Source organism: Mesoplodon mirus, assembly GCF_964341445.2.
Source record: "Mesoplodon mirus genome assembly, chromosome: 6".
NCBI lineage: Eukaryota > Metazoa > Chordata > Mammalia > Artiodactyla > Ziphiidae > Mesoplodon > Mesoplodon mirus.
Genome location: NC_138982.1, coordinates 138,079,048 through 138,104,434, shown reverse-complemented (window position 1 = coordinate 138,104,434; position 25,387 = coordinate 138,079,048). Strand labels below are relative to the sequence as shown.

Here is a 25,387-nt window from a genome sequence, read left to right as displayed (position 1 = left end):
TTAGTAATTAGTTCCGTGCTGTCCAATAACACTTCCTGGTAAGTGTTTTATACCTGTGCCATTCAATATGGCGGCCACTAACCATAGGTAGCCATTGAGCACTTGACATGGGTGGTTAGCATGACTAAGGAGTTGAATTTTAAATTTTATTTCATTTTAATTAACTAAAAATTAAATAGTTACATGTGTCTAGGGATACCCTATTGGACAGTACACATTTAGTCTATCAATCCATTTCAGAGTGTTTGTTTCTGATGGTAAGACATCATTTGTTATGCCTGCTTGTGTTTTATACTGGTTTGAATTACCCATCTGATTTCCCTAACTCTCATATTTCCCACATCAAAAAGATCAGTGGCTGAAAGAGGCTGGCTGTATCACTTTTTAATCAAATTTGATTTTGTTGTTTGGGTGGGATCTTATGCCCCAGTTATGGTTTATTCTAGATGGGGTTCTGTGGTTGAGTGTGGGTGAACTGTGGCTTTATACTATACTGCTGGCGTTCATGAAACACACTGGATGCTGAGGGCAGTCAAATGTAACCTGGGAAGAAGGGTATTTGCTTATCTTTCAAGTTGTTTGAAGACCAAACCACAGCCATGTTGGGATAAAGTAGCCGGGTGAGACAGAACCAGCAAACTCTAGGGAGGCTTCATCTCCACTCACCACAAAACCTCAATGTTGATACGCCTTTCTTTTCTTTATGGGTCTTAATGACAGACTTTCCTGGGTCTCAGTTGCTGTGTTGAAGTGGGGAGTAGTATTTTTACTGCATGTAATTATTTCTGCAGTTGCCCTAGTGTTTTAAAGAAAGTGAGAGCGACCCTTTCTTTAAGAGATGGCAACAGTTTTGTACTCTGTGTAGATTTCCTGTCTTCCTGGTTCCTGGTAGGACGGTTTCCAGTCTTCCTGGATCAAGTTCAAGTCTGCTGGATCCAGAGCCAGGGGTCTTTAGAGTTACAACTAAATGCACTGGTTCAGATGACAAAAACTGCAGGCCTGTTGCAGAAAAAGGCCCATCTAAAGCAGATGGCACAGAAGGTGTCTTTCCTGTTGTTTCTGATCACGTTTCTTCACAAAAACTTGATTGGTCTCTTGATATCCTTCCTCAGTACCTTGCTGAGAAACAGGCCTGGTTTCTGATGTCTGGGTCATCTTGTCTTGTGCATCTTGTCTGAATCTGTGGCCATCACCATGCACAGGCTTGGCAAAGCCAGTCAATGTACAGATACTGGAGGCAGAAGGACTTTTCTTCCCTAATCTTCCTAAAAAGGGTGGGAAAGCATCCTTCTCCCCGTTTGACCGTCTGATGCTTACCTACCCAGGTGGAAGTGTGAAGGGTGGGTTGTCTATTGCACGGTGGGAAGAGTCTGCCTCCCTAGGGGGCTGTGTGAAGTCCAGGTTGACATCTGCCGCCCCCTCCTGTTCTTGTCACCGCAGGTATCCATCCCACTGTCAAGAGGATCCAGGAAGACTCACTGCTCTTCCTGACTAATCTGTGTGATTCTCATGGCACTTGTCCTTACATTTCACATGGCCACGGTGTAGAGGAAGGCTGGGTAAGGTCCGTGAGCCGGGCAGGTGCACATGGGGTCCCCTACCTGTGAATTTCACCTTGGCCCATGCTCTTGTGATGGGCCAGGAGGCAAGAGCCATCGGCCTGATCCCTGTTTTCCCTGAAGCTCCCCATCCTGAGCAGCACTTTGCCCTGGCTGATTGAAGGTGAAGGCGGATGCATAAGGGGGTACCCATTCTCTCCCTTCATCCTTCCACTGACTTCCAACATTCATTCATTTACTCATCCAGCCGTTATTTATTGAGCACCAACTATATACCAGCTGTCTTCACTGTGGCTATGGTTGTGAATGAGACTTGCACAGCCCGTTTCTATCCAACCCACAGAATAGCTTCTAGACACATTTTCCTTCCTTAAAAGTTCTCTCCATATTCTTCCTATAGCATCTATATCCCAAGGACAGCGGGAGCATCTTATGAGGATATTTAAAATGTGTTTTTCTAATCGATTCCTCCCTTTGGAGGCAAAGTGAACTAATGTAATAAAAATAGAACCAAAGAGGCTAGAGTCAGAGAGGACACAAAACCCTTCATGGTGCAGGATGATTTACTGGGATATATTTTCTCTACTTCTGATGTCCGAGGCGAGAGCAGGGCTTTCTGTCCAGGAGACCTGGAGCCGCCCTTGTCCACGCAACAGAGGCAGGGTGCGTCTGGTTTTCAAAAGTACTCCGTTTCGAGAGGGCTGGGGACAGGGTTGGAAATGCTGGGGCCCCGGGGATGAGGCCCTGAGGCTGGGAAGTGCTGCAGTCCTGGAGTGCAGGCGGGAGGTTGCTGCATGACGCCCCCAGAGACAACAGGACCTCTGCTGTATCAGGGCCGTGAGAGGGTTGGATGTGTGTGAGGGTTGGGTTATGTGAAGGTTGGGGGTCTATGTTTTTCTTTTTTTTTTTTTTTTTGATTTTTTTTGTTTATTTAAACAAAAATGTATAGTTGTTGAAATATAATTCACATATCATACAATTCACCCATTTGAATGTACAACACACTGGTTTTTAGTATATTCACAAATGCATGTAACCATCATCATACTTAATTTTAGAACATTTTCAACACCTCAAAAAGAAGCCCCAACCGTTTCACTATGGGTCTGTGTTTTTCAATGGCTGGGCCTGTGGGGTTGGTTGTCATGTGTGTGTGGGGCACTGAAAAGGAACTGGGGCCTTGGAAGCTGCTGAGACAGACCCCTGGGCCCAAGCTTCAGATGGGCTTGGGCAGGGACATCGCAATAGTAAACCGACGGTGTTCTGTGATGCCCTGTTCATTTCTGATTATCTCAGTTTGGGCGGCTGTAAGGAAGAGCAGCAAACTCCAACAGACTTTGTAGGCCCATGTTTATAGCAGCATTGTTCACACCCGCCAAAAGGGGGAAGCAGTCCAAGCATCCATTGATGGATGACTGGATAAGCAAAGTGTGGTAAATCCATACAACGGAATATTATCCAGCCTTAAAAAGGAAGGAAATCCTGACCCCTGCCACAACATGCATGAAACACAAGGTTACTTTTCATTATGCTGAGTGAAGGAAGTCAGCCATCAAAGGGCAAATACCGTATGATTCCACTTACATGAGGTGTATCTGGAGGAATCAAATCTATAGAGACAGAAAGCAGAATGGTTTTTGCCAGGGCCTGGGGGTGGGGTGGGGAGTTATTGTTTAATGGGAACAGGGTTTCTGTTTGAGGTGATGAAAAAGTTCCAGAGATGGATGGTGGTGATGGCTGTATAGCAATGTGAATACCACTGAATTGCACACTTAAAAATGGTGAAGATGGTAAATTTTATGTTATGTGTATTTTACCACAATTAAAAAAATAAATGAAAGGACAACACAATGGGTCTAATTTGTTATAAGTTTTATTTTATTTTAAAAATTTTATTTATTTATGTATTTATTTATTCATGGCCACGCCACATGGCTTGCGGGATCTTAGTTCCCTGACCAGGGGTGGAACCGAGCCCCCTGCAGTGGAAGCACAGCGTCCTAACCACTGGATCGCTGGGGAAGTCCTCCTTATAACTTTTAGAATGAAAAGAGAAATCTGGAATAAAACTTCAGAAGAGTAGGCTGGGAAAATGGAGGGAGGCTCTGTTATTTCACAGGGCATGAAGTGAGACCCAATTTCTTGTGGATTAAAACATGACATAGAGGGGCTTCCCTGGTGGCGCAGTGGTTGAGAGTCCGCCTGCCGATGCAGGGGACACGGGTTCGTGCCCCGGTCCGGGAAGATCCCACATGCCGCGGAGCGGCTGGGCCCGTGAGCCATGGCCGCTGAGCCTGCGCGTCCGGAGCCTGTGCTCCGCAACGGGAGAGGCCACAGCAGTGAGAGGCCCGCGTACCACAAAAAAAAAACCAAAACAAAACAAACAAAAAAACATGACATAGAATCCAAAGTCTCATGAAAAGAAAGTTCTCTCCTGGGCTGCCCCTCCCCTCCATCCTGTTTGTGTGTGTTTTGAGCACCGTCAGTGACACAGACGTTTATTTCTCTGTCCCAGAGCAGTAGGGGGGCCGCTCGGTGGTCGCTGCTCCATGGGGTCCCCCTGGGACCAGGCAGGGGGTGCTGGGCCTGCTTCAGTGTTACTGCTCCATCCCTTCTCCCAGCCTCCAGGTCGAGTTGGGCGCTTACACTTGGGGAGTGCACTCTTTGCTCTCAGTGTCCGCCCAGGGCAGTGTGCCCCCAAATTCTCTACCAGAAGGGGGAAAGGCAGTCCAAGTGGCCCAACCTGGGACAGGTCAACCGGATTCAGTACATTTGAAATGAGCAGGTACCCACCTCCTCGAGGGCCTGTGGGGACACCGGTATGGTTGCAGAGAGCACAGCCGGACGTGGCAAAGGAAACCCTTGTCAAAGGTTTCCTAAAGGCAATTGTAGGCTGAGCTTGACAGAAAACTCATTTCCCCAAGGCAATGGAACCAAGCTTTACTTTGATATATTCAAGGGGCCCGGCCAAGCTTGGCCTTGCATCTATCAGGTTAGGGTTAGGGTTAAGGTGAGATGTTTGGACAGGACCCTGGGGGCAGAGCGTAGGTCAGCACGCAGGGCCCAGTTTCTCCTGCAGCACCGTTTCCTCTCTCCTCCCTACTTCTTCATCCCCCAAGGCCACATCGTGCACGTGGAAATCAGAGGTGCGTGTCTCTGTGTTTAGAAAGTGGGTGCTCTATGAAACCTGGAGCAGGGGGGCTTCATCAGCGCCAGAGGGTGTGGCCCACCTGCCTTTCATTATCTGAGGTCAGAGGTTTGAGTCGTGAACTTGACATCCTGTTGTCACCGAGGCCCTGGCTTGAGCTTCTGCGTCTCCATCCATGACCAGGTTGTGTTCCAGAGTCACTTCAAGGTGAGCTGCCCCACTGTAAAGCCCTTTAATATTTTGGCCTAAGCTCCTGTCCCATCTGAGGCATGTAACCGATTCAAGTAGCAGCTGGGGCCCTTTGTTTATAACTCTCTCATCTCACATTTCTCAGTGGATTTCTTTTTGGAGACAATGTTCTATGAATCACCTCTGAAATGAGAAATTATCAGCTTAGGGGCTCTTCTGTTTGAATTGTCAGAATAAGAATAAACTAACTCTGAAGTCCTTTCTGGAGTCCTAGGCCCACCACAAAGATGGAGATGAATCCCCTGCACCCTGATCTGGGGACTATGTTTTCTTCTATTTTACCCCCAAAGGGTAGCAAGGGAGTTCTCACCTGCTTCTTTCATCTTCCTGCTGACTGCTGACCGTCCCACTGTTATCCTGGTTCTCCACTTACTCTGTGTTGCTATGAGTCTCAGATTCCTCATCTGCAAAGTGGGTATAATAGCTCAAGGCTGCTGAGAGTTTGTGAGTTTCTGTATGTGAAAGTACTTTATTGATTTAAAAATGCTATACCAATGGACATTACTTTTCTGCTAAACAAAAACCATGAGAGGATAGGGCATTTGTCTTTCTCTGGACTCACTGCCTGGCAGTGAGAATATCAGTCTTTTTTTTTTTTTACATCTTTATTGGAGTATAATTGCTTTACAATGGTGTGTTAGTTTCTGCTTTATAACAAAGTGAATCAGTTATACATATACATATGTTCCCATATTTCTTCCCTCTTGCGTCTCCCTCCCACTCTCCCTATCCCACCCCTCTAGGTGGTCACAAAGCACCGAGCTGATCTCCCTGTGCTATACGGCTGCTTCCCACTAGCTATCTATTTTATGTTTGGTAGTGTATATGCTACCTTATTAAAGCATTTTAATAATGAAGACCATTTCTCTCTCCTCCCCCTGGCCCTCTCTCCCTCTTCTCCCACTTTGGTCCAGGAGGCAATGAAAACTGGCGTTCACTTCTTTTTGTCTTTCCTGGTAGCCCGGTCTCACTGTTGGAGTAGCTTTCAAAGCTATTTCTCCTTGAACTTCTGCTGTTGCCATCCGCTTTTACAAGGGTCGATAGAGGACGATGCTCTCAGCCTGTGAAGGTGTTGGAAAGCCAGACAGCCTGTGTCTTCTGACTCACAGAGACTGATGTGAATGTTAAAGGCAGGAATTTTTGTTTTCTCCCGGAGAAGGTCATTCATTAGGAGGCTGAAGAACCAGAGTGGGCTCAGCTCAGGGCTGGTGGAGGCTGCTGATATACTCAGCTTCTGAGAGCGCTCTGCAGTCCTGACTCGTCTCTGCCCCTGGATATGGCATCTGTCCTCCCGTCCAGTGGGTCTGGGCTATGTTCCCAGGCTCACGGGCAGGTGAATATCTGCACAGTGCTTTGTTTAAAAGTTTGAATCTGATTGTGTGATTCGAGCCAGTGTGTCAGACTTCAGCCAGTGGCTTTTGGGGGAGCTTGTAGGGGTGAGAAGTTGTCCAAATACTGTGACATGGGAAGACTTTCTGTTGATTTTAATGTACTTTGTACAGTTTTCCAAGGCTCTTGGCAGCTCTGTGGTGGCCTGATTCTTTGTGTAACACGAGGCTGCCATGGATGCAGCAAAAGAAGAGTTAGGAGTGTGTGGTTCACCAACTTGGAATCCGGACGCACACGTTCTGGATTTTATTGCCAACTAACAATCTTGAGGGAATGGCTGGCTTAGCAACATAACATCTCTCCCTGAACCTTGGTATTCCAGCTAGTTCTTCTTGAAAATTACTGCCATGTGATAACTTTTTGGTGGTCTCTGTGTGGAGAAGACAGAGAAGGATAAATGGTATGAAAATTGGCATCAGACTTGGCGTTTTGGCTGGCTGTCTCAGAGGGGTGGCTGCTGTACAGAGGGATGTGCTCTGTCAAGGGTTGGAGGGAAAAAAAGATGAGCTTCACTCGGCTGCTCAGGATGTCCGATTGTTGGAAGTAGAGTTGGGGAAACCCAGAAAACACTGGTGAAATCCAGGAAGCCAAGAGCATTGTGACATCATGCGTGTGAGAGATCGAAATGGAAATTCCACTATTTAGGTGAAATCCAAGACTTTGAATAATCACAGCTTCACAGGAAGTTGCAAGAAAAACAATATACAGGGAGGTACCATGTACCCTTTACCCCTGCAACGTCTTGCTTAACTATAATAACAAAACTATGAAATGATGCAGAGTGCTTTTGAAACAGCTAGGTGACACATCAGGATGATGAAATCACAGTGCTATTGTAAAGATAGCATCAATATTTTTTGAGCCCCTACTATGTGCCCATCCATATATGGGGCATAGGGAGTGTCAACAAATCAGTCTTGGGCCCTCCACTGAGGGAGTTACAGAATAACCAGGGAGTCTGACATCAAATAAAAAAATTATGTGCATAATTCATGAATCACAGTTGTGATAAGTGCTATGAAATGAAAAGAGAACCAAAAGAAAAAAAGTTGATTTCGTGAAAAGATACCTTAAAACGTTTCCGTGATGTTTCATAATCTTATTTTAAGATTTGCCAAAGATTCTATGGTAGCCGCGACTTTGGAGTTTACTCCTTGTATTACATTTATTACATTTATTATAATTACGCCCTTTCTGGGCTTATTTTTTTCCGATTTCTTTTTTTTTCCAGTCTGTGAAAGCCAAGTATGTCTTGGAATGGGCACTGATGGTTCTGCCCACAAATGACAGTTTATGAGGGTGTTTTGAATGTACGTTAGCAATTTGGCTGCAGAAAGCGAATCAGACCTCAGAGGTCCATTCCTTAATATCACCAGCAATTAGGAGTGATCACATCGAAACTGACGCCTGCCAAGAGGAGGGATTCTTGAATGTTGGTTGGTTTGGCGAGACCCTGAAACATCTTCTCGATTACAAAGCTTGCTGCCTCTGGTTTCAGAGGGCAGCTCCGGCCAGCCACGCAGAGTTCATGTGCACAGGGTTCCTTCTTGTGGTTCAGCGATATGATCTAATTTGGAATCCTTACGGTTTAAGTGAAGAGAGGAACAATTACATGTATGTTCCCTGTTGAACACAACACGTGGTATCCAGGCAACTCAAGTGGAACGTACGGGAGAGAGCAGCTCTCCCCACCTGCTTGGTAAACTTAGCGCAGGTGGCGGAAATAATACCTGGATAAATACCACCGATCACTTAGGACATTTTCTTTAGATCAACATTTGCCCTGGGAGGTTCTCAGGTCTTTTGGCTTTGGCCAAGCAAACAGTGTGTTTCAGACAAGAAGTGGAAATCAGAGGTTTGCCAGAAGTGGACGGGGGAGAATGGGCTTTAACAGCGGTGTAAGCAGCGGAGCTTCTCTTCCGAGGTCAACTTCGGGTCTTTGTGAGATGCAGCCTAGACTTAGGATACCTGCCCAATGGGCACGTGATATCCAGAAGTGCTGACTTTCCGTCTGTTCAAGAGGAGTGTCTTTTGTAATTTCTCACTCCTCCTTTTACATTCTACATCACGGAGCCTTTCAAAATGCACTGTTGGTACAGAAGTAAGATCTCCACTTCAGGTGCTGTATTTGGCCACCTGAAAATTCCAGTCCTTGTCCTTCATCATGACTTTAAATTCGTGGGGTGGGGGAGCAGAAGCCCCCCACGATATCCGTTGCCCAAAACCTGACTTTTCTCCCCTCTGTAGGGAAATTGCTGGATCTGTTGATGATCCTCTTAATGGGAATCTTTTTGTTGAATTTCACTTTTATTATACATTTTATTTATTTATTTATTTTTTCAGCTTAGCATACATCTGCAGAGAACTTTATTATTTACTAATTCTTACAAAATTTATTCTGAGGGTAACCCTTTCCTGACCAATCTCCAAATTCTTTATTTTATTTTATTTTATTTTATTTTATGTATGTATGTATTTATTTATTTATATTAGTTTCTGCTTTATAACAAAGTGAATCAGTTATACATATACATCTGTTCCCACATCCCTTCCCTCATGTATCTCCCTCCCTCCCACCCTCCCCATCCCACCCCTCCAGGCGGTCACAAAGCACCGAGCTGATCTCCCTGTGCTCTGCGGCTGCTTCCCACTATCTATCTACCTTACGTTTGGTAGTGTATATATGTCCATGCCTCTCTTTCGCTTTGTCACAGCTTACCCTTCCCCCTCCCCATATCCTCAAGTCCATTCTCAAGTAGGTCTGTGTCTTTATTCCTGTTTTACCCCTAGGTTCTTCATGACAGTTTAAAAAAAATTTCATATATATGTGTTAGCATACGGTATTTGTTTTTCTCTTTCTGACTTACTTCACTCTGTATGACAGACTCTAGGTCTATCCACCTCATTACAAATAGCTCAGTTTGTTTCTTTTTATGGCTGAGTAATATTCCATTGTATATATGTGCCACATCTTCTTTATCCATTCATCCGATGATGGACACTTAGGTTGTTTCCATCTCCGGGCTATCGTGAATAGAGCTGCAATGAACATTTTGGTACATGTCTCTTTTTGAATTATGGTTTTCTCAGGGTATATGCCTAGTAGTGGGATTGCTGGGTCATATGGTTGTTCTATTTTTAGTTTTTTAAGGAACCTCCATACTGTTATCCATAGTGGCTGTACCAATTCATATTATACATTTTAAATTATAATTTTAAGAATGATTTTTTTCCCCCAGAATGTTAGAGTGGAGTTTCAGATCGTTCTTTTTTTTTTTTTTTTTTTTTTTTTTTTTTTGCGGTACGTGGGCCTCTCACTGTTGTGGCCTCTCCCGTTGCGGAGCACAGGCTCCGGATGCGCAGGCTTAGCGGCCATGGCTCACGGGCCCAGCTGCTCCGTGGCATGTGGAATCTTCCCGGACCGGGGCATGAACCCGTGTCCCCTGCATTGGCAGGCGGACTCTCAACCACTGCGCCACCAGGGAAGCCCCGTTAGTTATTTTTAATGACTGTTGGTGAATGGGGAGGTGTGCTCTTGGGCCTGGAAGCCTCATGTACTAATCTTTGCAGGCAGATGCTGTTCTAACTCTTGGAGGCACCTCCTCTATACCCCACAGGGCCTGGCATTGTGCCTGCTTCGCTGTTGAAAACAGCGAACTGGATCGTACAGGTGTTAAGAGCTGGGCTTTGGAGAAGTGGTATCTGATTTTGAATCCTGCTTCTGCCACTTAGTCTTCTGAGTCCTTGGACAAACCACTTAACCTCCCTGAGCCTCAGTTTCCTCATATGTAAAATGGGGATAATAAGACCCACCACATAGAGTTGTGAAAATTAAATGAGATGGTGCTTAACCTGTTACATAGAGCCTATGGATCGCCTTTCTCCCTGTTAGATTGCAAGCCCCATGGGGTAAGGATATGTCTCATTCACTGCTATATCCCAATGCCTGGTACATAGTAGATGCTCAAGAAAATACTCATTAGATTAACAAAAATGTATTATAGATTTTTCTATGATATTACTGAGTAGAGAAAGAGAACAGTTTAAAGATCTGAGGAATGAAGACATGAGACAATTCTATTTGAAACATAAAATAATGGGAGGAAATTATTTTTACCAACATGAGTTATGTAGATGTATCTTAGTATTGGGCATTAATCCCACTTTTAAGTAAATTTATTATTTTAACTAAGAAGTCATCATTAATTTCTTAATAAAAACATTAATGATGTTTTTAGGATTCCTGAGAGAAACTGACTTATATGTTGAAAAATCTTCGACGAATATGCATGTTTTTAATAGAATTATGGTTTTTGGCACCAAATATGGCAGTGATGTCCCCTTTCTTTCATTTCTTCTCTTTCCCACTCCTTCTTTCTGGCTGTCTTTCTCTGCCTCCAAAACACAACGCTATCGTGCATTGAAAACATTTCTGAGAATTAAGGATGAGGGGAATGTTAGCTTCTCAGGGAAAGTTTAAAATAAAGTCAAAATAGTGTTTTTCCTTAGGAGTTACTCAAGCTTTGTAATTCCATAGGTAATCAGTATTTTTTCTGCTCTCCAGATTACCAAAATCTGGTATCAACCTGTAGCCAGTTTGGAGCATCAATTCTTGTCTGACTCAGTTGGGAATGAGGTGGGCACTCATTCAAACACCCATTGCAAAGTACCAAGTGGCTTTGCGTGTTTTAAGGACAGTTCTTCAACTCGCCACCAGGTGGCAGAGGTACTCCACTGAAGTTCACCAGGGCTGCGTTTTGCTGCGTTAAAACAGTTTTTGGCACTTTTCTCCTTTCTGGACTGGATGGTTAGCATTTTTCTGGATGCAGAAAAGAGAGCAGCTCATGAGGGCTTGTACTTAAACATTTAATGTAGAAATTAAAGTACATGTTAATACAGATTCTGGCACTTATTTGCCCACTTAAAATATCTAAAGGGTTATGTATTTTTAACCCTTAAGAGACTGGTGTTGACATGTAATTTTGATTATTATTATTTTTTTCTTAAGGTCAACTTTGATTTCCCATCTCCTTATTTCTAAGCCCCAGTCTGTCTCCCCCCTTTCTTTGTGGGATGATAACGAGGCTAAGAATTAAGAACAAGAGTGTTGGAAACGCTCAGCTCTGGATTCAAGTCTAAACTATTCCACTTGGGTGAGCCGCTTACCCCATCCATGCCTGAGGTTCCTACAGAGTGAAATGCTGGAGGGTGTGAATGAGGTGATCTAGCTGATGCCCCTGGGGCACCTATGGTGCTCACATGGTTGTGTTTACTGCTAGCTGTGAAAAGGCAGTGCAATATTTTGTATCTCTGTGTAATATATACATACATACATATATATATATATATTGCAGTACGCGGGCTTCTCACTGTTGTGGCCTCTCCCGTTGCGGAGCACAGGCTCCGGACGCGCAGGCTCAGTGGCCATGGCTCACGGGCCCAGCCGCTCCGCAGCATGTGGGATCTTCCCGGACCGGGGCACGAACCCGTGTCCCCTGCATCGGCCGGCGGACTCTCAACCACTGCGCCACCAGGGAAGCCCCCTCTGTGTCATATTTTCTATCTCTGTCCGGATGCTACATTATAACTTAGCGACGGCCCCTGTGCTTGCTCTTCCCATTCTCACCGCTACCCTCTGGGTAGGCTGCACCAGTGGTTCTCTTTGCTGTAGAAAGGGGAGTGGTATTGCCTCCTCAGGGCACAGCTGGCAATGTCCGGAGACGGTTTTGGTTGCCACAGTTGGAGAGTGGGTAGAGGCTAGGGATACTGCTAAACATCCTGTAGTGCACATCCTGCAGCGCCTCCCACCCTCCACCCAGCAAAGAATGATCCAGCCCCAAATGTTAATAGTGCCCAGGTTGAGAGACTCCGGGCTCACTGGTACTCAGTAGAAGAAAAGTTCCCGGTATTTGGTCTAGTCCATTCAACTTGATGAAATTCCAAACATATATTGTACTGATCAGGCCTGTAGTAGACTCTGGAGCCCCAAGGATGATAAGACACAGACTCAGTCTTGGATCTGGGAAGGGTCTGGGATTTTACTCACAAGCTAATGAGTTAGCCTCTTACTGGTTCACTGGATGCTGGCAGAAGACAGAGTCCTGGGTCAGAGACAAGGGACTTCATTATTCATGGCAGAGCAAACTGAATGAGTGTCATGATGACCTGGGTTCCCCTTGTCCTCCAAGCCCCACAGGGGCAATATGAGGGGTCCAGGTGGATGTTCGGTGTGCAGTGGGTTTGTATCATAGCCGAGGAATGCTGAGCTTGGGGAATCCACTGTTCTTATAGTAAGTGATAAGCAAGCCCGTGTTTTGTCTGGGGGGAAGACATTATCCCATCCCTCAAGGGTGTAAAGAATTATATACAAGGTGCAGAGGATACAGAGCAGGATATTTCAGATGGGTAGCGTTTGAGAAGGCTTCATGGAGGAGGAGATATCTGAACTGGGTTTCGAAGGGTGGATAGGGTTTCAACCCACAGGCAAGGGGAGAGAATATTTCTCTCTTCTTCCCAGAAATAAATTAACTTATCTCCTGAGCAGCTCAGCACAGGTTGTATGGGAACAGGGAGGACACTCTGGAAAAGTCCTGGCTGGGTTTGATTAACTAGTGAATCTGGGCGGGCTGTTGCCAGTTTTGTCATGCTATTGTCAACTTATGTCTCAAGGTAATTTACTATGAGCAGATAGGCTATGTTTTTTTTCAATATTTTTTAATTGAAGTATATTTGGTTTACAGTGTTGTGTTAATTTCTGCTATACAGCAGAGTGACTCAGTTATACATATACATTCTTTTTTTTTATATTCTTTTCCCTTATGGTTTATCATAGGCTATTTTATTTTTATTTATTTTTATTTTTTTTGCCGTATGCGGGCCTCTCACTGTTGTGGCCTCTCCCGTTGTGGAGCACAGGCTCCGGACGCGCAGGCTCAGTGGCCATGGCTCACGGGCCCAGCCGCTCCGCGGCATATGGGATCTTCCCAGACCGGGGCACGAACCTATGTCCCCTGCATCGGCAGGCAGACTCTCAACCACTGCGCCACCAGGGAAGCCCATATCATAGGTTATTGAATATAGTTCCCTGTGCTATACAGTAGGGCCTTGTTATTTGTCCATTCCATATATAAAAGCTTACATGTGCTAACCCAAGCTACATTTTTCTTATGTGATTTTTTTTTTCCCATGCTGTAGCTGGGAGCCTGTTCTGGCCCACGGGAACCGGACTTCTTTATCACCAATAGACCCTCCTTCAATACATGATAGCATGTTTGGCCAAGGTTGACGGGCTGGAAAGCAGGATCCAGTGGATCACCTACAGAAGGAGATGGAGAAGGAGGTAAGCGCAGCAATGTGGAGTCCAGTGAGTGAGCCTGAGAACTGTGTGGGTCAACACCGGGGCATGTCTCTTGTTGCCTGTGGTAGTATCCTCTGGGCACACTGGCTGCATTGAAAGTATCAAAGGTGGGCAGGCAGGAGATAAAATGCAGCCTAACTGTGGAGAATCCTATGTGGTACCGTCACAGCGTGGCCTGTTATACCACAGTGGAAAAGATGGTCCTAGGTTACATGCATCAACGTGGATAAATCCCAGTCTTTTAATCCTAAGCCCAGAAACCATTCTATATATTTCCAGTCGGAAGGGTTTAGTACAGGAATTCAGGTCCTACAAAATTGTTGGAAGGGATGGGAGGGGATGAAATCCAGAGATGGGGGTGCTCCTTGGAAACCGAAGCATTGCAGGAAGCCACTATGGCTACCACAGACACCATCGCTGCCTGAGGAAGAGTGAAATCCACCTTGTACCACCGTCCACCTGTCATTGGTCATAGAACAGAAACCCCGTTGGCAAGAGATTCTGGGGGTTGTGGTCCTCAGGCTTCTACTTCCTGTGACAGAGCTGAGAACAAGGGGACAGGATAGTGCTGAGTGTCCCTAGATAAGAGTAACATGATGGTGAGTGACAAAGCAACTCCCAGAAGATTACCTACAACATGGTAACATTTTTGTTTGTTTGTTTTTGGCTGCACCATGCAGCTTGAGGGATCTTAATTCCCCAACCAGGTGTTGAACCTGGGCCCTTGGCAGTAAAAGCATGGAGTCCTAACCACTGGATCGCTAGGGAATCTCAACATGGTACCATTTTTATAAAGCACAAAATTAAACAACATATTGTTGGGCCATTCACGCAATGGTATGCCAGAGCCGGCTTGAACTGACTTGTGAGATCCGATAGTTAAATTTTCAGGAATTTAGCAAGGCAGTTGTTAAACATAGCTGCTATTAAAAATTAAATTATATAAGCTTACAATAAAATAATTACAGCAAAGAGAATGGTAATAAATATTCTAACTCATCATCTCCTAATTATCTTACTTATTTTACTATTATCTATGCTTTTGAGGTTATTATATCTATTGCATCCGTATGGTAAAAATCCTATAAACTGGCATGCTACCATGATCTCTTTCCAATTCAGTGTTCAGTGACATCACCTTGGTAGCTTGAAATGAGCCACTATTTATATGAAAGAAATTGGCCAGTGCTACAAATCAGGGTGTAATTGCTTTGTTGATTGTCTGGATATAACAAAATGACGCACTAAATGTTAATAATGATTAACAGATTAAACTGAAATGTTTGTCATGTCTGCGGCTGTTACATTGTGAATAGCACAGAAATTGAGGAAATAGCCTTCCAGTATTTGAAAACTATTATCCGATTCCACAAAGAAGTTGCTCACATAATTGATAAAAAAGTGATTTTCTACCATTTGTCTTTGTCATTTTTCTTTCTTATTACTTGTTAATGTAAACAAAAATATCAACCAACCTTCATACTGAAACTACATTGCTTCATCTGTTGCAACCATAGGTTGGTCACAATTATGAAAGTTCGGCAAAAATAAAAAATATTCTGTGAGAATCAATTGAATGTTAGAGGTTTATAATAAGGATATTATGTATTTTATTATTTGTAAACTGTGTGCTATATATCCTTTCTATCAAACAATTTATAACAAACTTATTAGGATATGCGCACATATTTAATTTTTGGAGAGCTGATTTTTAAACATTTACCATCACATCACTACATATATATGATGAAGCAAGGGGATGATTAACAGCATTCCAGGTAGCTGTTACCTTTGGGAGAGATCCCACGTGGATATCCACTCACACCCCCTTCTGTTTTGTCTTCCTGCCCTCGTTTGCCATCTACCCAGTCCTCCAAGTTCAAAGTTGGGGAGTCGTGCAGGAATCCTCCCACCCCCTTCACATCTCATTGCCAGCTATTGTTTTTTCCTTCCCAACATGTCATGGTATTTATGGTTCCACCTGAAGGGAACCGTTTCCAGCTTGGAACCCAGTTGAGAAATGCCTCTTCCCACTGATTCCTCTCCTAGAACACACAGGGCGCTGACTGCAGTGGAGGTTATAGTTGTCTGACAGAAGACAGAGGATGGAGAGTGAGCCAGAGCTTTGGGTTTTACTCAGGTTTTCAGCCAAGTTGCTGTGGGCATTGATCAATCTACGGGAAGCCAACCTCTGCCAAAACAATTGGTGAAGGTCTATAATCGATACAGAAAGAAGACTTGGAGCAGCTCATAAGGAGAGACCAAGAGTCAGGTCCCTGCGAAGAAGAAAGCGACAGCCCAGTGTCAGTCCTGGGATGCAGGGTACACAGAAGTGGATGCGCAGGGTCCACGGGGACAGATCCAGACCAGAGGATGGGGCTGCTCTCCAGGTGGAGCAAGTGAAGTCTGGCACGGAGGTGGGGCTGAGCCAGTGTCGCCGGCGCGGTGCCCTGACCCCAGCCAGAGGCCTCCCTGCTGTGTCCAGAGACAGCACACAGGCACCAGGAGCTTCACCACCTCTCCACGATGGAGCTGCTTCCCAGTGAAGCTCTGGAGGAGGAAGGAAGGAGGGCCGAGTGTGGAGAGAAGCTGGGAAGGGGTCTCTGCGGGAACTGACTGCTGCTTCTCCTCGGCTGCCTTCAGCATCTGTGTCCGTAGGATGTTCATCACCTGTGCCCAAGGCAGGCGCCCTCTCTGCTGGGCTGTGCTTTTCTGTGCCACGAACAAAGCCCCCGTCTGCCTCCCTCTCTTCCTCCCCCTCCAGTCTCTCCAGATTCTGCCCTGCTTAGGCCGACTCCTCTCCTCTCTTCAGAGGAGACATCAGAGGAGACAGGAGGGAGTTCCTTATCGCTCCGGCCTCACCCCTTGTTGGTATCAGTATCTTGCTAAACACGAGTCTTAGTTGTGGAAATCACTAATGCCTAAGTCACCTCCCAAGGGAATCAATATACACAGAATTTAGCTTTCTGTTTACACGGAGGGTTTACTAGCTCTGCTATTTTTATCAAGTCCTGTATTTATTTATTTGGGGGGACTTTTTTTTTTTTTTTTTTTTTGCGATACGCGGGCCTCTCCCGTTGTGGAGCACAGGCTCCGGACGCGCAGGCTCAGCGTCCATGGCTCCCAGCCGCTCCATGGCATGTGGGATCTTCCCAGACCGGGGCATGAACCCGCGTCCCCTGCATTGGCAGGCGGACTCTCAACCACTGTGCCACCAGGGAAGCCCCCATGGGGGGACTTTTTTTTTTATTAACATCTTTTTTTTTAACATCTTTATTGGAGTATAATTGCTTACAAGAGTGTGTTAGTTTCTGCTGTATAACAAAGTGAGTCAGCTATACATATACATATATCCCCATATCTCCTCCCTCTTAAGCCTCCCTCCCACCCTCCCTATCCCACCCCTCTAGGTGGTCACAAAGCACCGAGTTGATCTCCCTGTGCTATGCAGCTGCTTCCCACTATCCGTCTATTTTACATTTGGTAGTGTATATACGTCCACGCCACTCTCTCACTTCGTCCCAGCTTACCCTTCTCCCCCCTACCCCGTGTCCTCAAGTCCATTGTCTACATCTTTGTCTTTATTCCTGTCCTGCCCCTAAGTTCTTCAGAACCATTTTTTTTTTTAGATTCCATATATATGTGTTCTCATACGGTATTTGTTTTTCTCTTTATGACTTACTTTACTCTGTATGACAGACTCTAGGTCCATCCACCTCACTACAAATAACTCAATTCCGTTCCTTTTTATGGCTGAGTACTATTCCATTGTATATATGTGCCACATCTTCTTTATCCATTCATCTATTGATGGACACTTAGGTTGCTTCCATGTCCTGTTTATTGTAAAGAGTGCTGCAGTGAACACTGTGGTGCATGTCTCTTTTTGAATTATGGTTTTCTCAGGGTATATGCCCAGTAGTGGGATTGCTGGGTCATATGGTAGTTCTATTTGTAGTTTTTTAAGGAACCTCCATACTGTTCTCCATAGTGGCTGTATCAATTTATATTCCCACCAAGAGTTCAAGAGGGTTCTCTTTTCTCCACACCCTCTCCATCATTTATTTGTAGATTTTTTGATGATGGCCATTCTGACCGGGGTGAGGTGATACCTCATTGTAGTTCTGATTTGCATTTCTCTAATGATTAGTGATGTGGAGCATCCTTTCATGTGTTTGTTGGCAATCTGTATATCTTCTTTGGAGAAATGTCTGTTTAGGTCTTCTGCCCATTTTTGGATTGGGTTGTTTGTTTTGTTGATATTGAGCTACATGAGCTACTTGTATATTTTGGAGATTAATCCTTTGTCAGTTGCTTTGTTTGCAAATATTTTCTCCCATTCTGAGGGTTGTCTTTTGGTCTTGTTTATGGTTTCCTTTGCTGTGCAAAAGCTTTGAAGTTTCATTAGGTCCCATTTGTTTATTTTTGTTTTTATTTCCATTACTCTAGGAGGTGGATCAAAAAAGATCTTGCTGTGATTTATGTCAAAGAGTGTTCTGCCTATGTTTTCCTCTAAGAGTTTTATAGTGTCTGGCTTTACCTTTAGGTCTTTAATCCATTTTGAGTTTATTTTTATGTATGGTGTTAGGAAGTGTTCTAATTTCATTCTTTTACATGTAGCTGTCCAGTTTTCCCAGCATCACTTATTGAAGAGGCTGTCTTTTCTCCATTGTACATTTTTGCCTCCTTTATCAAAGATAAAGTGACCATATGTGCGTGGGTTCATCTCTGGGCTTTCTATCCTGTTCCATTGCTCTATATTTCTGTTTTTGTGCCTGTACCATACTGTCTTAATTACTGTAGCTTTGTAGTATAGTCTGAACTCTGGGAGCCTGATTCCTCCAGCTTCATTTTTCTTACTCAAGATTGCTTTGGCTATTTGGGGTCTTTTGTGTTTCCATGCAAATTGTGAGATTTTTTGTTCTAGTTCTGTGAAAAATGCCATTGGTAGTTTGATAGGGATTGCATTGAATCTACAGATTGCTTTGGGTAGTATAGTCATTTTCACAATGTTGATTCTTCCATTCCAGGAACATGGTATATCTCTCTATCTGTTTGTATCATCTTTAATTTCTTTCATCAGTGTCTTATAGTTTTCTGCATACAGGTCTTTTGTCTCCTTAGGTAGGTTTATTCCTAGGTATTTTATTCTTTTTGTTGCAGTGGTAAATAAGAGTGTTTCCTTAATTTCTCTTTCAGATTATTCATCATTAGTGTGTAGGAATGCAGGAGATTTCTGTGCATTAATTTTGTATCCTGCTACTTTACCAGATTCATTGATTAGCTCCAGTAGTTTTCTGGTAGCATCTTTAGGATTCTCTACATGTAGTATCATGCCATCTGCAAACAGTGACAGTTTTACTTTTTCTTTTCTGATTTGGATTCCTCTTATTTCTTTTCCTTCTCTGGTTGCATGGCTAAAACTTCCAAAACTATGTTGAATAACAGTGGTGAGAGTGGGCAACCTTGTCTTGTTCCTGATTTTAGAGGAAATGGTTTCAGGTTTTCACCATTGAGAATGATGTTGGCTGTGGGTTTGTCATATATGGCCTTTATTATGTTCAGTAAGTTCCCTCTATGCCTACTTTCTGGAGAGTTTTTATCATAAATGTTGTTGAATTTTGTCGAAAGCTTTTTCTGCATCTATTGAGATGATCATATGGTTTTTATCCTGCAGTTTATTAATATGGTGTATAACATTGATTGATTTGTGTATATTGAAGAATCGTTGCATTCCTGGAATAAACCCCACTTGATCATGGTGAATTATCCTTTTAATGTGCTGTTGGATTCTGTTTGCTAGTATTTTATTAAGGATTTTTGCGTCTATGTTCAGCAGTCATATTGGCCTGTAGTTTTCTTTTTTTGTGTCATGTTAGTCTGGTTTTGGTGTCCGGGTGTCCAGGTGGCCTCGTAGAATGAGTTTGGGAGTGTTCCTTCCTCTGCTGTATTTTGGAAGAGTTTGAGAAGGATAGGTGTTAGCTCTTATCTAAATGTTTGGTAGAGTTTGCCTGTGGAGCCACCTGGTTCTGGGCTTTTGTTTGTTGGAAGATTTTTTATCACAGTTTCAATTTCAGTGCTTGTGATTGGTCTGTTCGTATTTTCTATTTCTTCCTGGTTCAGTCTGGGAAGGTTGTGCTTTTCTAAGAATTTGTCTGTTTTTTCCAGGTTGTCCGTTTTATTGGCATAAAGTTGCTTGTAGTAATCTCTCATGATCCTTTGTATTTCTGCAGTGTCAGTTGTTACTTCTCCTTTTTCATTTCTAATTCTATTGATTTGTCTTCTCCATTTTTTTCTTGATGAGTCTGGCTAGTGGTTTATCAATATGTTTACCTTCTGAAAGAACCAGCTTTTAGTTTTATTGATCTTTGCTATTGTTTCCTTCATTTCTTTTTCATTTATTTCTGATCTGATCTTTATGATTTCTTTCCTTCTGCTAACTTTGGCGGTTTTTTGTTTTTCTTTGCCTGATTGCTTTAGGTGTAAGGTTAGATTGTTTATTTGAGATTTTTCTTGTTTCTTGAGGTAGGATTGTACTTCTATAAACTTCCCTCACCATGTCCTGTATTTAAAAGCCTCTGGTCAATGTTCAGCAGTAAGACCTGGCCCGGGTAGACCCAACTTTAGTAATGCGGTCAGGGTTCTGTAGCCTGAGCTCGGCACAACCTGGGAAAAATAATGATTTTACAGCATGAGGCTCAGCTTCCTTTGAGTGTGTTCCAGGCTGTGTAAAGACAGATGGCAAATAAATGAAAGTGTGTTTGTAGCTGGTAATTTGGAATTTGGAATGTAAAGACACTACCCCATCAAGGCAACCACACTATCCACAGATGTAAAAGGGCTTGACTCCACTTAATGAGAAAATGCAAATTAAAGACAAGGCTTCATACTTTCTCCCACAAAGCAAGAAGCCAAGCAGTCCTGCCCCCAAGGAGACAGGCTTCAAGTTCATTGTGGCCTCCTCTGGGAGGCTGACCATGCCCAGAGTCAGACCTCAGGTGGCCTTGGCCTTGAAGACACTGTAATCTCCTATCCCTTCCTTCTGCTGCAGCATCCCCTGGTGCTTTGAGCTGGAAATAGTCCTCCCAGAGCCAGCCCCAAGGAGCCTCTCTATTTAGCAAAAGCCCCTGGCCAGCCCTCTTCCCCTAGAACACGAGGAGGCTGCAACACTTCTCAAACCTACATCTCCCCACCCCCGACACTAGAACATTACTTAAGGGAAGAATGCCAACTGGTTATTATTCAACAGTCTGCAGTCTCACAGGAGTCATTCATTCCTTTTTTTGTTTGTTTTTTTCCACCCCATCTCATCCTGCCTCAGCAATTAGATAATGTGAGTGGGCATATACCCTGTTAAACAGCTGCTGGGAATTCTCCTTAGGAGCAAGAGGCGATGTGCGCTTTTGTGGGTGCTGACTTGTGCGTTTCCTGTGCTTAAGATTGCAAAGTATGGAAGGCCTGATCACTGGGCACAGACAGGCAGAGCGGGCCAGGCAGGGTGCGCAGTGAAGGCTGCGGAGAAATGAGGACTCCAGGGAGAAGCATTTCATGCCGGCCCCTTGCCAGGGGGCCAGCTGTGCGGCTATTTCCTGCTGCAGTGGTGCTGCCCGGGCTCCGTCTGGTCCTAGTCCTGGAAGGGAAACACTGGCTGATTCTCTAGTACATTTATCATTTTCAGGCTTTGTGACTAACCACAAAGCTGGATGGAACATTCTTGTAAGAAATGGAAGCATCCACCGTTGATCAAAAGGAATCACTCCGCAGCTATTTGTAATTTGGCTGCCGTGCCAGGAGCTGCTTGGCCTTGGCTGAGGGTGTGGTGGCTCTCATCACAGGGCACCGAAATTCTCTGCACTGTTTGCTCAGCTGCTGTCTGTTTAGAGAGCTATTTAGATTCTCCCGTAGAAAGGAAAGCTTTCCATTCTTGGAGAAACCACAGTGATTAAGTACATATAAGAGAAAAGCATTATGATGACTAATCAGAACAAAATCAATGATTCCCTTTCTGCATTATACATGATGAGATTTAGAGTCCACAGCTTTCAGCAAGAGTGAGGGTGTGACTTTGGGGTGGGAGAGGAGAGGGCAGAGCCGCACAAAGGCCAGTGAGCACAGGACTTGCCAGTTGGGAAGAGGACTGAACTTTAATGACCCGATTAAATGCCCCTTTAAAATCTGACCCGGGAAATTCTTAACCTTTGTAATGAGGGAAAATAATATCTGAGGAAGCAAGAATTTTTGGTTAGCTTCTATGCAGTCATTTGAGGCCACCCAACCTAAACTCTCTGTCCTAACAGATGCTTTCTACAAAACCTGCCTTGAAAGTTGAAGAATCTCATGTTCCTCTAAATTTTCATGCAGCCAAAAACGTGGGAAGACACCTTTGTAGGAAAGCGTCAGTGCAAGGAGGCCCACCACCTCCTGAGACTGTTCCAGTTTTTGAACAGCCTTCATTGTTGGAAAGGTCTCCTTCACATTTGGCTAAAAATTGTCTCCCTCTCAATTTTGTCTTTTGGTCTCAGTTGCCCTTTGAAACTACATGAAAAAAATCCAGCTCTCTTCATACTGAGGTCCTTGCAGTGTTTCAAGATGACACTGGTGTTTACGTTGCCTTATCGTCTCCTGTCTGAATGTCCTCACTGCTCTCTGATGCGAAGGGAGAACACTCTCACCTCCTGCAGGAGTTGTCCAGTAGCAATATAGACCCCGCACATTGTTCATGTACAGAGATCCGTCACCTCCTTTGCTTATGACACTATACTTCTATTAATTTATCCATCCTGAGATCTCATTTGTTTTTTTGGTAGCTGTGTCACACTGTTGGCCTGTGTTTACCTTAAAGTCTAAGGAACAATCAACCTGTTATTCCCTTACATTTCCATGTCCCCAGAGGGCTCTGAAAAGAAGCAGAAGTGAACATTTTAACCTAGTCACTATTCATTTGTTTTGGTTTTATGCTGGCCTTTGAATATGCCACTTGATGTGAGAGTCTTCAGCTAGTGGATGTAAAATGCAACTTTGCATTTTTTTGCATACTTAATACGATCGGATCACACTAAAATTCATGTTTTCCTTTGGGAGTGGTGGCTGGAGCTTTGTTAGATTTTTTTCCCCCAGTTTTATTGAGAAACTATTGACACACATTGCTCTATAAGTTTAAGGTGTACAGTGTGATGGTTTGATTTATATATATTGTAAATGACGACCACAGTAGGTTTAGTTAACATTTATTGTCTTGTATAGACACAATAAAAAAAAGAAAAAAGCACGTTTTAAATTTATCAGTGTTATAAGAGATGAAGGTTTAATACCTCTACCTCTCCTTCCTCATTCTTTCCCCCAAATTAACATACTTTTAATTATGCCAGTAATTAGTGTTTGCAACATTCTAATTATGTAAATATTGTTCACTGCAGACAGAACCTAGAATACTGTGATGACATCCTTTCTTTTCTCTCTTTCTTTAAAAAATTTGAAGTATAATTGACCTACAACGCTATGTTGGTCCCAGGTTCACACAGTAGTGATTTGAGATTTCTATACATTTACTAAATGATCCCCACCTTTGTGAGTTTTTTTTTTTTTTTTTTTTTTTTTGCGGTACGCGGGCCTCTCACTGTTGTGAGAGGACAGGCTCCGGACCCGCAGGCTCAGCGGCCATGGCTCACGGGCCCAGCCGCTCCGTGGCATGTGGGATCCTCCCGGACTGGGGCACGAACCCGTGTCCCCTGCATCGGCAGGCGGACTCTCAACCACTGCGCCACCAGGGAAGCCCCTTTGTGAGATTTTTGAAAGGAACTGTACGTCCCGGCTAAAGCACACGTGCAGCTGAGTAAGCTGACAGTGTCATTCCAATCAGGAGCTGACCCCGCCTATCTAGAAGTTTGAGGGCATTTGTAGGCATGTTTGCAGAGCCATGGGAACCTCCTGTGATAGTCTGTAAATAACCTCTGGTTGCCTGGTGCTGGTGTTAGGTTATGGCTCGGCAAGGTTACCCGGCATAGTCCCCGCCTTTGATATAAAGAATAGCCTTTGGAGTGACCACCCTTGTACCTTACACAGAGGGGACCCTCTAAAGTCTTTTGTAGGGTGGGCACATCCATTCAAAAGTTTATTTGTTATACCCTCCCGAATCAGTAGGTAGTACCCAGAGGTGTATCTGCTGTGAGTGGACAGAGCCTGTCCGAAAATGTCTCTCCAGCTCTGTCATCATTGGGACAGCTATCAATCTGAAGCCCGTCTTGAACTAGAGTGGATGCTGACCCAGAGATGGGAGACCCGGCCTTTGGGAAAGCAGGAGCTGCTGCTTTATCCCCGTCTCCCTGCGTTGAATCCTTAGCCTCAATCCCAGGAGCCTAAGCATGTCTCTCCTTTCTCTGGATTTCTTTAGCGCTTATGGCTTATATTAAACCTCGGGTATTTCCACATCTAATTAATAATTAACCTGTTAACTTTTCCCTATGAGTACCTCTGGCCTCCTCAGCTACATTGTCTGATCATTTGTATCCTCCACAGACCTAAGAGTGCAGTTTTGCCCATCAAAAGGCTGACATAGATAGATGTAGGATTAAGCCATGGAGATCTGAGGGGAGTCGGTTTCTCCCTCAGGAGAAAGGGCAAAGGAAACAGACTTTTAGGAAATTCATATTCTGCGCCAGGCACTGTGCTGGGAACGTTACATTTGTTTTTTCCTATAACCCCCGTAAGACTCTCAAGTAAGTATCATTATCCTCGTTTTGCAGAATAGGAAATGAAATCTAAGAGAAGTTAAGAAACTCTCAAACTGCATACAAAGAGGAAGGAGACTGGGCTGGATTTGAACTTGGGTTGCTGTGCCTGCAGCAGCAGTGGTAGGGAGGCTGTCCCCCCTCTTGGAGGTGCGGCGGGGCTGGAGGTTAGGACCTCGCTTGTGGCCGTAGCTGCCACGTGGCCACCCTTGATTTATCAGCCAGCACCATCTCACTGCTGAAGAAAGATAGGAAAAAGGCCAGGGATGAAAGAACAAGGGGACATAAGAAAGAAAGGTACGACCATGAAGCAGGGGAGAGGGAGTGGAAAACTGCAGATCACTTAACATTCTCTGTGCAGGGAGCATCTCACGCCTGCTCAGTAGAGCAAAGTGTTCATCAACGGAGTAGCTTGTAAACCCCCGAGAAGGCATAGCGACGGCCTTGCTGATATTAGTCCTTTTCTCCCCCAAAGAGGAAGGAGTATTCTCAGCTTCTGAAGACAAGGACTCGCAGTGGTGTTGGGGAGCTCTGAGAAGCTGGATCCCCTGTCATCAGATTGTATTTGGAGACTTTCTTAGTCAGGTTAGCACCAGACTGTACTGTAGTGATAAAGAAACCTTAGAACTCCATGGCTTACACAATAAAGAGTTCTTTCTTGCTCATGAAAATTCTGGTGTGGGTCAGGTGGGCACTGTCCTCCACTCAGGGACCTGGTGATCCAGGCCACTTCCATATAAGGAAGCTAAGATCTCTGTATGTGGCTTCCAGGTTGCTGGGGCAACCAGGGTGGGAGGGTCAGCTTTTAAATACTTTGGCATGGAAATGCTGTCAATCACTTCCACTCACAGCCCATTGGCCAGCGCTGGTCAATGGTTCTGCCCCCTGTGACAGTGCTGCAGTTCACTGGGAAAAGAGGGGATGCTTGGGCACTCAGTGACTGTTCAATGACTCTGAC

At 44.4% G+C, this 25,387-nt stretch overlaps 1 protein-coding gene across 10 annotated transcripts in view; it reads left to right on the top strand.

Annotated features, from left to right (window-relative positions):
• Nucleotides 1-25,387, top strand: part of SETD4 (SET domain containing 4) — a 434,330-nt gene that overhangs the window by 70,859 nt on the left and 338,084 nt on the right. For all 10 annotated transcript variants that reach the window (XR_014294474.1, XR_014294475.1, XR_014294476.1 and 7 more), the window contains one exon: nt 13,540-13,684. The gene's annotated coding sequence lies outside the window, so the exon portion shown is untranslated. The remainder of the gene's footprint in view (nt 1-13,539; nt 13,685-25,387) is intronic.